This window comes from Stylophora pistillata, chromosome 2 (assembly GCF_964205215.1).
Source record: "Stylophora pistillata chromosome 2, jaStyPist1.2, whole genome shotgun sequence".
NCBI classification, from domain to species: Eukaryota; Metazoa; Cnidaria; class Anthozoa; order Scleractinia; family Pocilloporidae; genus Stylophora; species Stylophora pistillata.
Genome location: NC_142520.1, coordinates 17,512,593 through 17,526,039, shown reverse-complemented (window position 1 = coordinate 17,526,039; position 13,447 = coordinate 17,512,593). Strand labels below are relative to the sequence as shown.

The window sequence follows — 13,447 nt, the reverse complement described above, 5'->3', positions numbered from 1 at the left end:
GTTTGTTTTCGTTTTTCTTTGTATGAAGTTAAAAGCCAACGAGGCATTGTACCTGGCTTACTTGCAGGCCATTAGCCGGGTTCTTTTATATAACCCACCTTTTTAATTTTACTATAATTGTGTTGACCTACTTAGTGGTCATGACGGTCACTTGCATTCTATTCGTCGCTTTGAGCGACTTTACTTAGTTCTAACGAATAACCGTTTGTTATCACACAACAGGTAAATCTGAGCAGCAAGCGGAGAGCGAAGAGATACCAGAGCCAAGTTGCAAAGGTAAAGGTGGGGTTTGTCTTTGACTGGTCGATCAAGATAACAAGGCTCTAGATGAGTTAATAAAAAATATATATTCGATTTAATAGATTCTTAAAAAAATATCTTTTGAATTCCTTTATAACGAACAAGATTAAATGAATGAGGACTAATGTATCTTTGAGTACACACATCATCTTACAGAGAAAACGGAAAGCGTAAAATAACTTGGCCTCGGTCATTTTAGGCTCTCCGCTTGGATAGGGTTGAAGGGCATATACGGGTAGGCCTTGTATCTGCACTAATTTCCTACTTGAGGGAACAGAGACAATGGTGATCGGTTAAACTGGTGGTCCCTCAGCAAGGCTTCTAGAGGGTCGCAAAATTTTAACTCTGAACGTTTCAACTCTCTCCATTACTTAGTGATTCTCCCAACATCTCGGCAACTTCGTCGATCGCAAGTATCCAAATAGACATCATTATAAGAGTTCAGTTTTTTCTGCATACAGTGCAAGTTTTCTTTATTATAATTTCTATATTTATTTGGACTTAAGAGCTATTTGGAGCAATTAATTGGGTTAATGGAAGGGCCATGGGTCAAGTTTACTATGAAGACAAATTTATACATTTGGCGGCAATGGTGTTAACCTACACAGTCAGAATGATGGTAACTCAATTACTTTCTATGCGTCGCCTTTAAGATACTTATACTTCATTCTAACAAATAACTTTGTTATTACACAGCTTTCGAAGCTGAGGAGAAAGAGGAGAGTGAAGAAGTTTCATTACCTAGTGACAAAGGTAAAGAAGGGGGTACTATTTGATTGTTCACTTGTGAGGTTAGGGCAAGGGGTTGAATTATTGAAGCATATCTGTCATCTTGACATTCACTGGAAAATTAATGGTTTGATAACATGCTTAAGTAGAAAGAAGATTGAACAACTCAGCAGTAATATAGTGTTTGTCAAATACATCATCTCCTTCAGATGTTCAAAGAGTTGAAGAGAAAGAGAAGGAGCTTGAGCCTGACTTAGAGATCGCAAAGGAAGGTAAAATTCCTAGTAAATCCGCCAACATAGAGTCAGTGTTCATAAAGTGACACATAGTCACTCCAACTTATCGCTTGAAGAAAATCGAAACGTGGTGATTCACATCAGAAGTGACTGAATTGAGAGAAAAATGAAAACACTGGGAATTATTATACTTCGTCTTAGTAAGAGGCCAAAATCTGTCTTGAAATACTGAAACTTGATATGTCACACTTGAATTTAGTCGAGTGACTCACTTTTCATATCATCTATAAATTTACAGGTACTTCCTCAAATGTACACTAAATAGAGAAAATATAAATAATAACTTTGATAAACACTTCAACACAGCCAAGCGAGCATTGTGTTAGAAATAATATATTCATATTACAATATTTCGTATTTCCATGTCTTTTCGTAATTTATCCAGGGGAGGAAGAGGTGTTTGATACCAGGCTTTAGTTCTCTGTTTTGGAACCAAGGTAAATCTTTATTATGTTTGTTTCAAGACTGAATACCACTAACTAAAGGGGTGTGGAAAACAAAGTCCTAAGACGAATTTGCGTTTTGATCGCTATCTTATCAAAGTTATTCCGTGCGACATTAGTCTTATATATATCATTTAAAATGAAGGGTGAAAATATCTTATTTTTTGTCCTGATGCATTGCCGTGTATATGCATGGACGGTTGCCTCCTGATTACTTAAACCTCCTAATACATGTATGAGTCCCACTGACTTTATTTCCCAGTCAAACAGAGTAAACTTCCATGTATTATTTAAAGCTTATGGTCGATCTAACAAGGCTAAAAATCGAGATTCTGACTGCAATTGATATAACTGAAGCGGGCTCTGGCGAAGAACATAGCACTGTAACTACTAATGATTATAATGTCCTGGCTACGGTTTTACATGCGCGTCGATCTGCGTTCTGATTTTGGCGATGTATGACTTGAAAAAAGTGAAATCAAAACGAGTCCTGTGTGGCTAGCGGGCTCTATGAGTGCCCTGTGCTGCATATCCTTTGTTAACTCACATCTACTTGCCCTCCTCGAATTATTTACCCTGCTTATTGACTGGTGAATCAATTTAAATTTGATAATTTAAGTTAGCCAACGTAACGAGTTTTTATATAACGGTATGGCTGACAGATCAATTGGCCAGCTGACGAGTAAGCATTCAGATTACATTGAGCTAATGACTGCTGGGCTGACCATGGCTGCCAGATGATCTAACTATTTAACTGCTTGATTGTCAGACAGGCTGTCTGCCTAACTGCTGCTGTGTCTATCAGCTGGACTTTCTGCTTGACTTTTTGCCGGAATGTCAGCCTGACTGTACGCCTAAATGGTTGGCATGGCAATCGCTTATCCCATTTTGTAGCTGCCTGGCTGGAACAGACAGCCCAAAGCTACAAAATTATTTGATAAAAAAATTGTTTGACAAAATTTTTTTTACAAAATTATTTGATTATTTGATTGGCAGGTCAAGTAATCAACTAATTATATACGCTTTAAAATCATTTATCTGTGTACTTTTCCTCTTTTCATCAGCAAAGAGACCGTCAGGGCTGGAGAAAAGAAACAAATAGTTCAAGAAATAGAAAAAAGTAATTCTAGTAACGATCAAGTACAGTGTCTGTGGAAATATCTTAGTCATCACAATCTGACATTTTTTTTTCATTTCCCTAATTGATTCCTTAGCTATATAACTCGTAGCATGGTATAGTTAGTATCAAAGATATTGGGCGCTATCTCTGAATAGGCGTGTAGTGGCAGTACTGTTTTTGTTTCAGAGTTCATTTGGTCTGATTCCATTTTTTTGTGTTTGCTCAATTGCGATATATGTCCAACTAGCTGGTATTGTAGGTCTATTATTTCCAGCATATACTAAGTTAGTATACACTAAAACAGTTGATAGCGTTGAAGGCGCGCTCTGATTGGCTAGTCAAACGCCGAATATCCTTTGCTATTTACGTCCGAGCAACTCGGGAAAAAATAGCGTCCCGGTTTGCATCCGTGACAAGCGAAAAAATCACTCAAATTAACGACGAAGCAGTGTATATTATCTCATCGTTTTAGTATATACTAAAACAACTATTCACCTCAGTGTCGGTGGTTAGCGGTGGATATTTACCGAGCCGCTTCGCGGCTCGGTAAATATCCACCACTAGCCACCTCCACTTTGGTGAATAGTTGTTAAATATCATAAATTTGAGACAGAAGTTTAAGCTGCCGGACGACTTCACCCGGAAAGCGGCTAAACACTGAAAATCACGCCCGCATGCTGATTTGTTTTTTTAATGAAGTTATTTTCCTATCATTAATAATACACAAGATTAACTTAAAGTGAGTAGGAAAATGCCTCAGTGGTTTTAAATATGAATATTAGCTGTTTTTAATTATAACTTTTTAGCCTTCTTCGGGGCTTTCTTCTAGTCTAGGGGGGATTCAATATTTCAATTTCCTGAATAACTTTTTTCTAGAGTAGGTTCTACCTCAGTTTTTTTTTTTAAACCGTACTTTGATAAAATGACATATATCATATTAACAAAAGCAAACGTTTAGCACTTAGATTACGTATCGACGGTTAAGTGTCATAGGTATCTCTAGTTTAAGAAAAAATCAACTAATATTAGAGAAAAAAAATAGTATCATCTTAAGGCAAATATGTCAAGAGATTTATTAGTATAACAAAGCTCTGTGGCTCATTGTTAACTCAAAACACGTTTAGGAGTATTTTTGCACATAATGCGCGTTTTGAGACTAAAAAAGAGTTTTTAGAATGTGGCTATAAAACTTGACAGCTGTACCGTTCACATGGCAGATACTTAGTAGTATCCTCATAATCCAAATAGTTCATTTCTTAGAATTCTTTGACTCGTTTGCAAACATTTCAGTCAATAAGAGTAACAGTGACGGTTATTTGGGACTGCAGATTGTCTAAAAAAACTTAGCAAAAATCTACGGTCAAGACTTTAATTAAAAGAGGTTTAATAACAGTAGTCTAAATAACGTAACCTAGTTGCACAGTTCTTCTGGTGAGTAATCAGAGTAAAAAATGTTGCATTTTTTGTTTGTTTGTATGTTTTTGTTTTGTTTTGTTTTGTTATGTTTTGATTTGTTTTGTTTTGTGTTGTTTTGTTTTGTCTTGCTTTGCTTTGCTTTGCTTTGCTTTGTTTTGTTCTGTTTCGTTTGGTTTGGTTTTTTGTTTTGTTTTGTTTAGTTTGCTTTATCAGTATCTCTCAATGAAAGTAAATAAGAATAAAAATGGCAAACATTTTAGGGAATATCACGTTACCAATTAGTGTTCAGGCATTAAGTGATATAAGTAGTTCATTTCTATAATCTTTTTGACTCGTTTTCAAGCATTATGATAATTTAAAAGTAAGGTGAAGTCTACTTTCTTAATGTTAGGACGTTTGCTAAGACTGATCGGGAGGATTCATTATATAACTTAAGCAAACGTTTGGGTACTTAAGTCAGTTATGAGTTAATTGGTAGGACAACAATATAAATAGTTTTCTTCAAAACTCGCTAGCGAGTATTTTGCACTCAAGCTGCTGATCTAATCATTAAATTTCATGGGTATCTCTAGTCGATAAATAAACAAATGAATAGAACAAGTGATCGCATTAAAAAAAAAACTACACAGGTTGACATCTGGTAATCAGAGATTTTGTAGTTTATCAATAACCTAGCTCATTTCTTAGATTTTTTAACTCGTTTGCGAGCATAACAGGCATTAGGGCTTTAAGTTACGTCCAAGCATATTACGCTTATATTATTGATATTTCTCTTGAATATAAAATAACAAAAAAATAAAAAAAAAAGGTCTAAGAATATCATTAAGTTAAATATTTGGTAATGTTTTAAGTTTAATTTTGTAGTTATTTTGTAGGTTTTTTAACTCGTTTTGAGAAATCTAGCTCATTGTAGCACGTGATATTCAAACTGTTTAATAGCATGATCCAAATGCGATCATCAAACAAGGCTTTTACAGTAGGAATAACCTGAACATGAAAGTGGCTTTTAGAGGGACATGGCACCGAGTTTAGAACATTGCACCAAGCTATAAAATTGTTAATAAAGGAGTCATCTTTACCATAAACCATAGCCTTCAATAAAATACCTTTTAGACCTTACGCTTGAGTCTTTTGTCAGGAAAGTATTGAGTCTTGCTTGAGCTTTATCTGCAGTGTTATTGAATCTGTCTGGGAAGGGGTACAGGGACGGCCCTGAATCTCAAGTAGAGCTGGACTTGTGATTTTTCGTAAAAGTTGAAGGTCATTTCAAAAACTCTATTCATTTATGACGTTTTTCAGGGGAGCGGAGCGAGCGCAACAGAGTGTTTCGCCCCTCTCGCCAAACCTAAACAATGGGATTGTTACAGATGCGCTGTCGGATAAGATGAATTGAGAAATCTGGTAAAATGATGCCGATTTTGTTTCGTTTTATGTTGTGCTACTTCGTTACGTTTGTTTTTCAGTGCTCTTAATAGATTCTATGTAACTTCCCTCTGCAAAACAACAACATGAAATAACAAAAATTTGCATGCTTCGAGAAAGGGAACCCCAAAGCCCGGTTTCCATATAATCGTCCCTGTCGCAACAGTCGTCTCTGGCGCTTCCCGGGTTGACAGAAGCGACAGACGCGACTGAAGTCATCCTTGCGATAACTGGTTTCCATTAAATCGTATGCATCGGATCAAATAGTGGAAAGACCGGGACTAGTCAGTTTTTACCGCCAAAACCAAAATAAAAATGCTGGAAGTCGATTGAAAAAGAAGATTTTTGGCGTGTTTTTTTGCTTCTCCGAAATGTTTTGCGAAGAAGAAGCGAGAGAGAACATCGAAGAAAGCATCGGTTTTGGGTTCGGCCCATATTCCAGGAGAGAACGTCTTGGAATTTTTCATACACTCCTTCAAGAGATGAAAGACGAAGATCGCGAGTATTACCACAAGTAAGCTTGAGCTCCCGGTTAGCTCAATTGGTTAGAGCGCTGGACTGTTGTGCGGGAAGTCGAGGTCGATGGTTCGAGCCCCGGCCGGATCAACACTCAAGGTCTTAAAATAACTGAGGAGAATGCCCTACCTTTCTATAATACCAAGAAATCGATAGACATTCTAGTCTTCTCGGAGAAGGACGAATAAACTGTAGGTCCCGTCTCCTGGATCTAGTAATTAGTTAATATGGTTAGGCAGGGGGCGTTAAAGAACCCACTCACGAGATTACTGTGATGTGGTCTGGCCTGTTTACTGGGAATTTGGTGGAGGGGGCATCTTCAAATAAGTTTCCTTCGATTGCTTTTAAACTGCTGATGCAGTCCGGTTAAAGTCCCCCGAAAAGTGTTGTGATGTGCATTTGATCATATCCACATGTTATATGGGCAATATAAATATTAAATTATTATTATTATCATTACTATTACTATTATTATTATTATTATTATTATTATTATTATTACTATTAACCACTTTAAATTACGTGCTGTAATCAATCAGGTGCATTATGGGATCTATCACATCGCTTCTGTCGCAAGGGTCGTTTTCACCGGTTTCCATTAAAAATATGCGATCGCCTCTAAGTCGTTTCCGGTCGTCTCAGTCGCAAAGATAGAACTCGAATCTATCTCGGACGACTGATCGTTTCTGTCGCAAGGATCGCCCCGGCTGATCGCAAGAGTGTTTCCATATGATCGTCCCTGTCGTTTCCAAGTATTTCAAGCGATAGAGACGATTATATGGAAACCGGGCTTAACGGCCAGTCATCTACTTTTGTGTTTGAAATTCAAAACTGCTCATATAACTTTCCCTGGAGATGTAGTCTGACGCCGCTGAGGACGGTTTTAGTATTAACCTCTTCGCGAAATTTCTTATAAGGAGTATAAATTAATTTCCGTCAACATTGGCACCCTAATGGCTTAAGGTTCCCTGGTTCTCTTAGGAATCCGCGATTTAAAAGGCACCGAGAAAGAAGCAGAAAAAAAGAAAAAACAAGAACAAATGGAAAGATTCAAGTAGTAGAGCAAGCGCTCTGCTCTTGCGTTTTGTACATCCCTTGACCGTCCTACTCAAAATCACAGCGTGAGATGGTCTTCTCTAGAAAGGAGAATCTTGGAAAACCATCAATCAAATTCAACACAATCATTGACTAAAGCAGGAGTAAGTACATTGGTTTGATCGAAAGATTCTTAGAAAAAATGAAAGTTTAATTTTGATCTAGATATGCCCGACCTTCTGTATCCCGTCGTATGTTACGCCTTTTCCTTTACCTCCGCAATTAAAAGGAATTCTGACTACAGTCAGTATATATATATATATAACGTAAAAAATAAAAGTCAATAACGAGAAACTCAACTCGGTTACGATCACTTTTATTATTGACTACGTATGCTGCTAGATGTATACCTTGAGCAAAATGAAAATTTACAATCGCAATCAACGTTTGGTTAATGTTGTTACTTGCCGCAATACGCTATTATAGTAGACAGTAAATCTACCCCAAGGTAATAACAGACTGGCAAAATGTTATATAGACAATGGCTTTCCGCTTTATCTCATAGGAAAAAATTACAAACAGTTTCCACTAGAGGAGACATTTTCATCTATCTTTGACAGCAAACAAGGTATGCAAAATTTAAATTAAGCACCCGCTCAAATATTTTGAAAAAAGTTACTCCAAAAACAGTACAGTACAATCGCTACAATTTTTACTGGTAATATTTGTTCTTGCTCTGTTCAAAAGTTGAATCTTCTCACCAATATTATATTGCCAGCGCCATTTTGAGGAGCTTTGGAGTTTCCCGCATTCAAAATACGGGTATAAATATATCTTAGCTGCATTTAAATCGAACAAATAAAGCTTGTTTTAAATTGTTTTGTTTTTCCTACTTTGTTCCTTATTGCACGCGCATTTTTAACGAGATCGAAAAAATTCCTTAGTTCTAAGCATTATTGTATAATATTGGTCTTTCATTTTAAGTCGAAATTTATCTAACAGGAAAGGAAGAGGCAACGGTGAGGACGATGCGTTTTTGTATTGTAATTACACTGCCACTTTTGCGAAATTTTCGCTCAAGAATGCAAAAGGGATGAGCATGCCATTCTGGATATGATGCTTAGAAGGCACCTTTAAAACGATGAAATCTTCGAATGCAGCTGAATGTAGTCGGGCATATAATGATTATTTTCGATGTCACAGCCTCAACTACGTCATTTCAGAGGATCTATGTGAACTAAACAATCGGACTAAGGAGGCCCGACGAAAGAACTTTAATTTGTGCCAAATTCTGAAAGCTATTATGTCAAGAGTAATACGAAAAGAGGTGAGTTTTAATCATGGAAAAGCGCCAGCATTAAAGTGAAACATATCTGAAAGATAATGGCTCTTAGATGGTTGAAGGTAAGACCAGGAATGAATGATAAGAGTTTGCTCTAAATTTATACTTGCAATGCCAAAGTACTCTCCACATTGGAACCAGAAAGCATTCTCCAACCCGACGTCGAAGGTCGGAAGTCAACGTTGTCGCTTTGATGTTCGCCCTTTTAGATTTTTTGTTTTCTTTTCCACCTGCACACTAAAACAGGTGAAGCAGATTAGTTTTAACAGACGAACGGACAGTTCCCCGGATGACGCCATAACTTTAAAACTTACATTTACTTGAGTAGGTAGATAGGTTTAGTTTTACTGTCAGAGGGAAAATGCACAACTAGAATTGTTCTTTGATGAAAATATTTTCCGTCGCCAGTCCCTATTGGTTCCATTCCTGAACTCCGAGTGGAAACATGTGAAGAGATACTTGCGAGTGAAATGAGAAAAGCGACCATTGGCGAATACTGGCCTTATTCTGATAGAACGGAAAAAACAATTCTGGTTTCTTGCGATATTCAAAGAGGTAAGAGAACTTAGGGCTTCGTTGCTGTTTTAGTAGATATGAATGTGATGAGATTAATTTAAGCATTTAGAAGTCTGGTAATGTACATCTAAAGCAAATGATGGTAACATTTTTTGTTGCCTTTCAATGAAATCCCTAACACAGCCACTAGGTATGGCGGTAAATATAATTTACGTCTCTCCTTGGCCGGCTATACTGTGAATGGGTGAAGATGAAATCGAAAGTCCAAGAAAGAAAGCCTGGCTGTAAGAACAGAAGAATTTCGAGAAAGAAAGGCGAAATAATTCGTCGAAACAGACAACACTGGGTGAAATGCCAAATTTAATCGACATTTCAGCGATATTAAACGTGCATAATATCCAAATGAAAATTTAAGTCGGGTTTAAGGAACTTAAACTTGACTTAAAAAGATACGTTATTTAACCAGGTTTTTAAGTTCCAATTAAATGTGCATTAAGGCCAATGAAAGGTTTTGGTCAAGTTTAAGTGACCTTAAATATAATATTAAATAAAAGATTTTGGTCAAGTTTAAGTGACCTTATATATATTTTTAAATATGCTCAAAGATTTTGGTCAAGTTTAAGTGACCTTAAATATATTATTAAATATGCCCAAAGATTTTGGTCAAGTTTAAGTGACCTTGAATATATTATTAAATATATTCAAAGATTTTGGTCTAGTTTAAACAGCCTTAAATCCACTACAAGAAATAGGACCACTTCAAGTAACCCTCGATACATCATTAAACCTACTGAAAGATTTAAGGTCTGCCTTTAGCGAGTCCAGGTTTAGTGTAAAATGTACTCGCATATAGATAGTTACTATGCTTTCTGTCTTTTAACTCTTTTCTTTTGTGTTTAAACGGAGTATCCAGCAACGGCTTGATTGCATTTACCTTCTCTTTGACTTCCATGTACGGATGGTTTTCAGTAAGGTACACTACTTGTACATGTCTGATTGAATGAAATCGATCTTTCTTCATCGTCGCTTTACTTGAAGCATAGTTAGTAGAGGGGACTGGTTAGGAAACGTGGCAAACTTCAGTCGGATAGGTTATTATTCGATTTTATCGAGGTCGCGTGACAATGACCCTGCACACATAAATCCAAAATGGCGCCGTAGGCATGTTTAGACAGTCACGTAGCGTTTAATTATTTGGATTTTCTCCGTGATCGAGCGACATTTTACCTTCAAAATATAGTTCAAAACATTAATGAAGTGAGTGGACATAATTCCAGGTGAAAATTGGTCAGTATTTGGCTGTGGAACGTGTGGGAGAACTAAAGGAATTGGAATCTGGAGGCTACCGGCGCCGCGAAACGCAGAATACAAGAAGTGGCGAGAGGAGAGGATGAAATAAATAAGTTACTCTATGTGAGATACTTTAACCATGTAGCCTTTATACTCATTTTTGTCTACAAAATAATCATTAATAAGCAATATTTAAAATGTTGCAGGTTGTACCTAAGAAATTAATCTTTTGTAATAAATTACTTATTGAGAAGCGTTGTCAATGAAACTATATCTGCCTACCTTGTTCTTTGCTGGCTCGACAAATTTCCTTTCGCTGTGCTTTTGTTTTCATTTCTTTACATTGAATTTTGTATTTCTGTATAACATATTTGGCCAGTGAAAAACACCGTACAGTAAGATATAAATGAATAATTCTGTCCAATACATCTTTTGCAATGCTGTTATCTACCACTATGTCTGAGTCCAACAACTTGGTGTTATATGCTGAGACCAATTGAACATCACAAGCTGATTTGGATTCTATCTTAGCATTGTCAATCTTCAGCTGAAGACTTCCTGAGGTCAGAATCCTAAAATTATGTTCTATTCTCTTAAATATTGTTTGAGCTTGTTTAGAAATAACCCAAAGTCCACCTCGGGTTAAAGATGAAATTATTTTTTGAGTCCCCGAAACATGCAAATCTTTTGCTTTGCCAGCTTTCAGTATTGAAGTTGTTTGTTCAGTATGTGCTGTGGTATTGTTTACATTGTTCACCTTGCTATAAAGCTTGTGCAGTACATATCCTCCAATATATTGTAACCCTGCCATTTCTCTATCACACAGTTTAGTAGGGATATTGGGATTTGGTTATTCATCTTTCTGTTTACTGTGAGCTATCAAACAATCAGCCACTTTGGTACTAATCAATGTTGCCGCATTACTTTACAACCCCACAAAAATCTTTGTTGAATTGAGGCTTATTCCTTAATAGTACTTCGAGTAGAGTTGTTCTGCATTTCCAGTTTTAACCAAACGCATATACATGGATTCTACTTCTGAGAAGTCCATAATTTCTTCATCCAAGGCAATCGTATATCTTCGTAGCTCTTCTTTTACGCTTTGAGGGTAGATTTTTCTTTCAATCTTTTTATCTTTAAACTTAGTAAACCAAGATTTAAGACGGAATTAATCCACGTTTAAGGCACCTTAAATAAGCTTTTTCGCCTTGTGCAAGGGCTCGTGGTTTACTCGCACTCTATCGCAAAGTTCTACTACTCTTATTAAGCTGTATGAAACTTGAAATCTGCGATAAGCGGAGTTAAAAAAGATCTGTCTCAGGCAACTGACTACTACTTTGCGGGTATTCTCTGTTACTATTGGTGGTCAGGGTGTTAACACAGCTTAACATATAGTCAAAATGGAGTGAAAGGTGTTGATCAGTTATTGCTAAATTCTGGAAGCAGAAATAACCACTTTGTTTTTATGCAGTGCCTCCACTTTCAATGAATTATTCGGGCATGAAAATGCAATGGATTTCCTCCCAATTTGTTAGACCAAGATTTCTTGGTGATCAATAACTTTGTTGACTAAGTTGTTGTTTTTCACAAGTTGATGTCAATTTGTCTTTCTCATGGATTTTGCATTCCCTTCTGATGGACAGGTAGTGCAGTGACCGCACACTTTAAATCTTTTTTACCTGTTTTTATGCAGAGGTTAATTTTACAGTCGGTGGAGGAAGTGAACACTTAGGCACTATACAGACGTTGACTGTTCCTCGGATCTCACGCTATCTCATGAAAGCCCGCAGCGCTCGGGGAAGAACACATGCGTACAACTATGGAGAGAGCCGGGAACATATTATGGTGGAAAGGGAGCGTTTATAGAAGGCAGGTTCAGACCGAATAAAGGGAAAGTGCGGGAATTGTGGTGGGAAAAAGAGAAGGAGACTTGTTGGAGGTTAAGGGCGGACAAAGCACTAGCCAGACTGCAGCTCAGCTTGGAAAATCTGTGGAGGACCATGCTGGCTCTGAAGGAGGGGGAGGGAGTTTTGTTTATACTACAGACAATGTGCTGTTGCTGGCTGCTGGAGGAGGAGGGGGTACGTCGGGTGAATATAATGGATGGGATGGTCAGGCAGGTTTAGGTGGCACCAGAGTGCGGAGAAAGTATCGTCTCGAGCTCGAAATGGAGGTAGTGTTGGGCAGCCAGGTGAATGCAACATTGAGGGCGCTAGCTACCACGGAGGAGTAGGAGCGGGCTGGTTTGGTTAAGGTAGTCCCCGACGTGGTTCCTCCCACGGGGAAAGAGGACGATCACTTGCTGAAGGCTTGATCGGAGGCAAAACCGGAAGTATGAATAGCGGTAATAACGGCGACTCCGCACCAGGAGCAGTTGCAGGGTTTGGTGATGGTGGAGAGGTATCAGAAGATCACGGCGCATAAGGTGGAGGTGGAGGATGTTCGGGGGGAAGGAGTGGTACCCATGAAAAACAAGCCGGAGGAGGGGAGAGGCTCCTACTTTAATGGCGAAGAATGCTCCAGTTTGACTGGTGGCAACTCGAATGATGATGGCATTGACCAAATTCTGGAATTGATGAGCTGATTTCAAAGCCATGACCATTACATTTGGTTTTCTTACACACATTCTTTGTGTACCAACAACTTTTTTTTAGTTTTGATTGCACATTTTTATTTCCATCCCACTCTCGTTCCTAGCCTTTCTTCGATCAAATTCTAAATTGTATTGAATTAAACGGTATTTTAGTAAAGGAAAAATAAAACAGCAGAATGCGTATTCTGATGATTGAGAATGATGAAAGAGATAGCAAGAGCTCTTACCTTATTGCCAAGCTCTTGAAAGGTTATTGTTTTTATTTTGTTTTCGGTAAATTAAGTTGCAGTGGGAAACTTGAAGCCTCTGTAATTTTTATTTGTATTATTATTTCTTTAAATCAAAGCGGTATCTGTTGGGGGTTAGAGGGGAGCTTGAAATTCGTCCATATCCATTTCAAATCTATGAATTCTTCTTAAAGTCAAGATA

General features: G+C 37.5%; 1 long non-coding RNA gene across 1 annotated transcript; it reads left to right on the top strand.

Annotated features, from left to right (window-relative positions):
- The first annotated feature begins 220 nt into the window (after positions 1–220).
- On the top strand, positions 221–1,302 carry LOC148737479 (uncharacterized). Its single transcript, XR_015996751.1, has 3 exons — positions 221–276; positions 997–1,053; positions 1,239–1,302. It is a non-coding gene; the product is annotated as an uncharacterized LOC148737479 (long non-coding RNA).
- Positions 1,303–13,447: the final 12,145 nt, after the last annotated feature.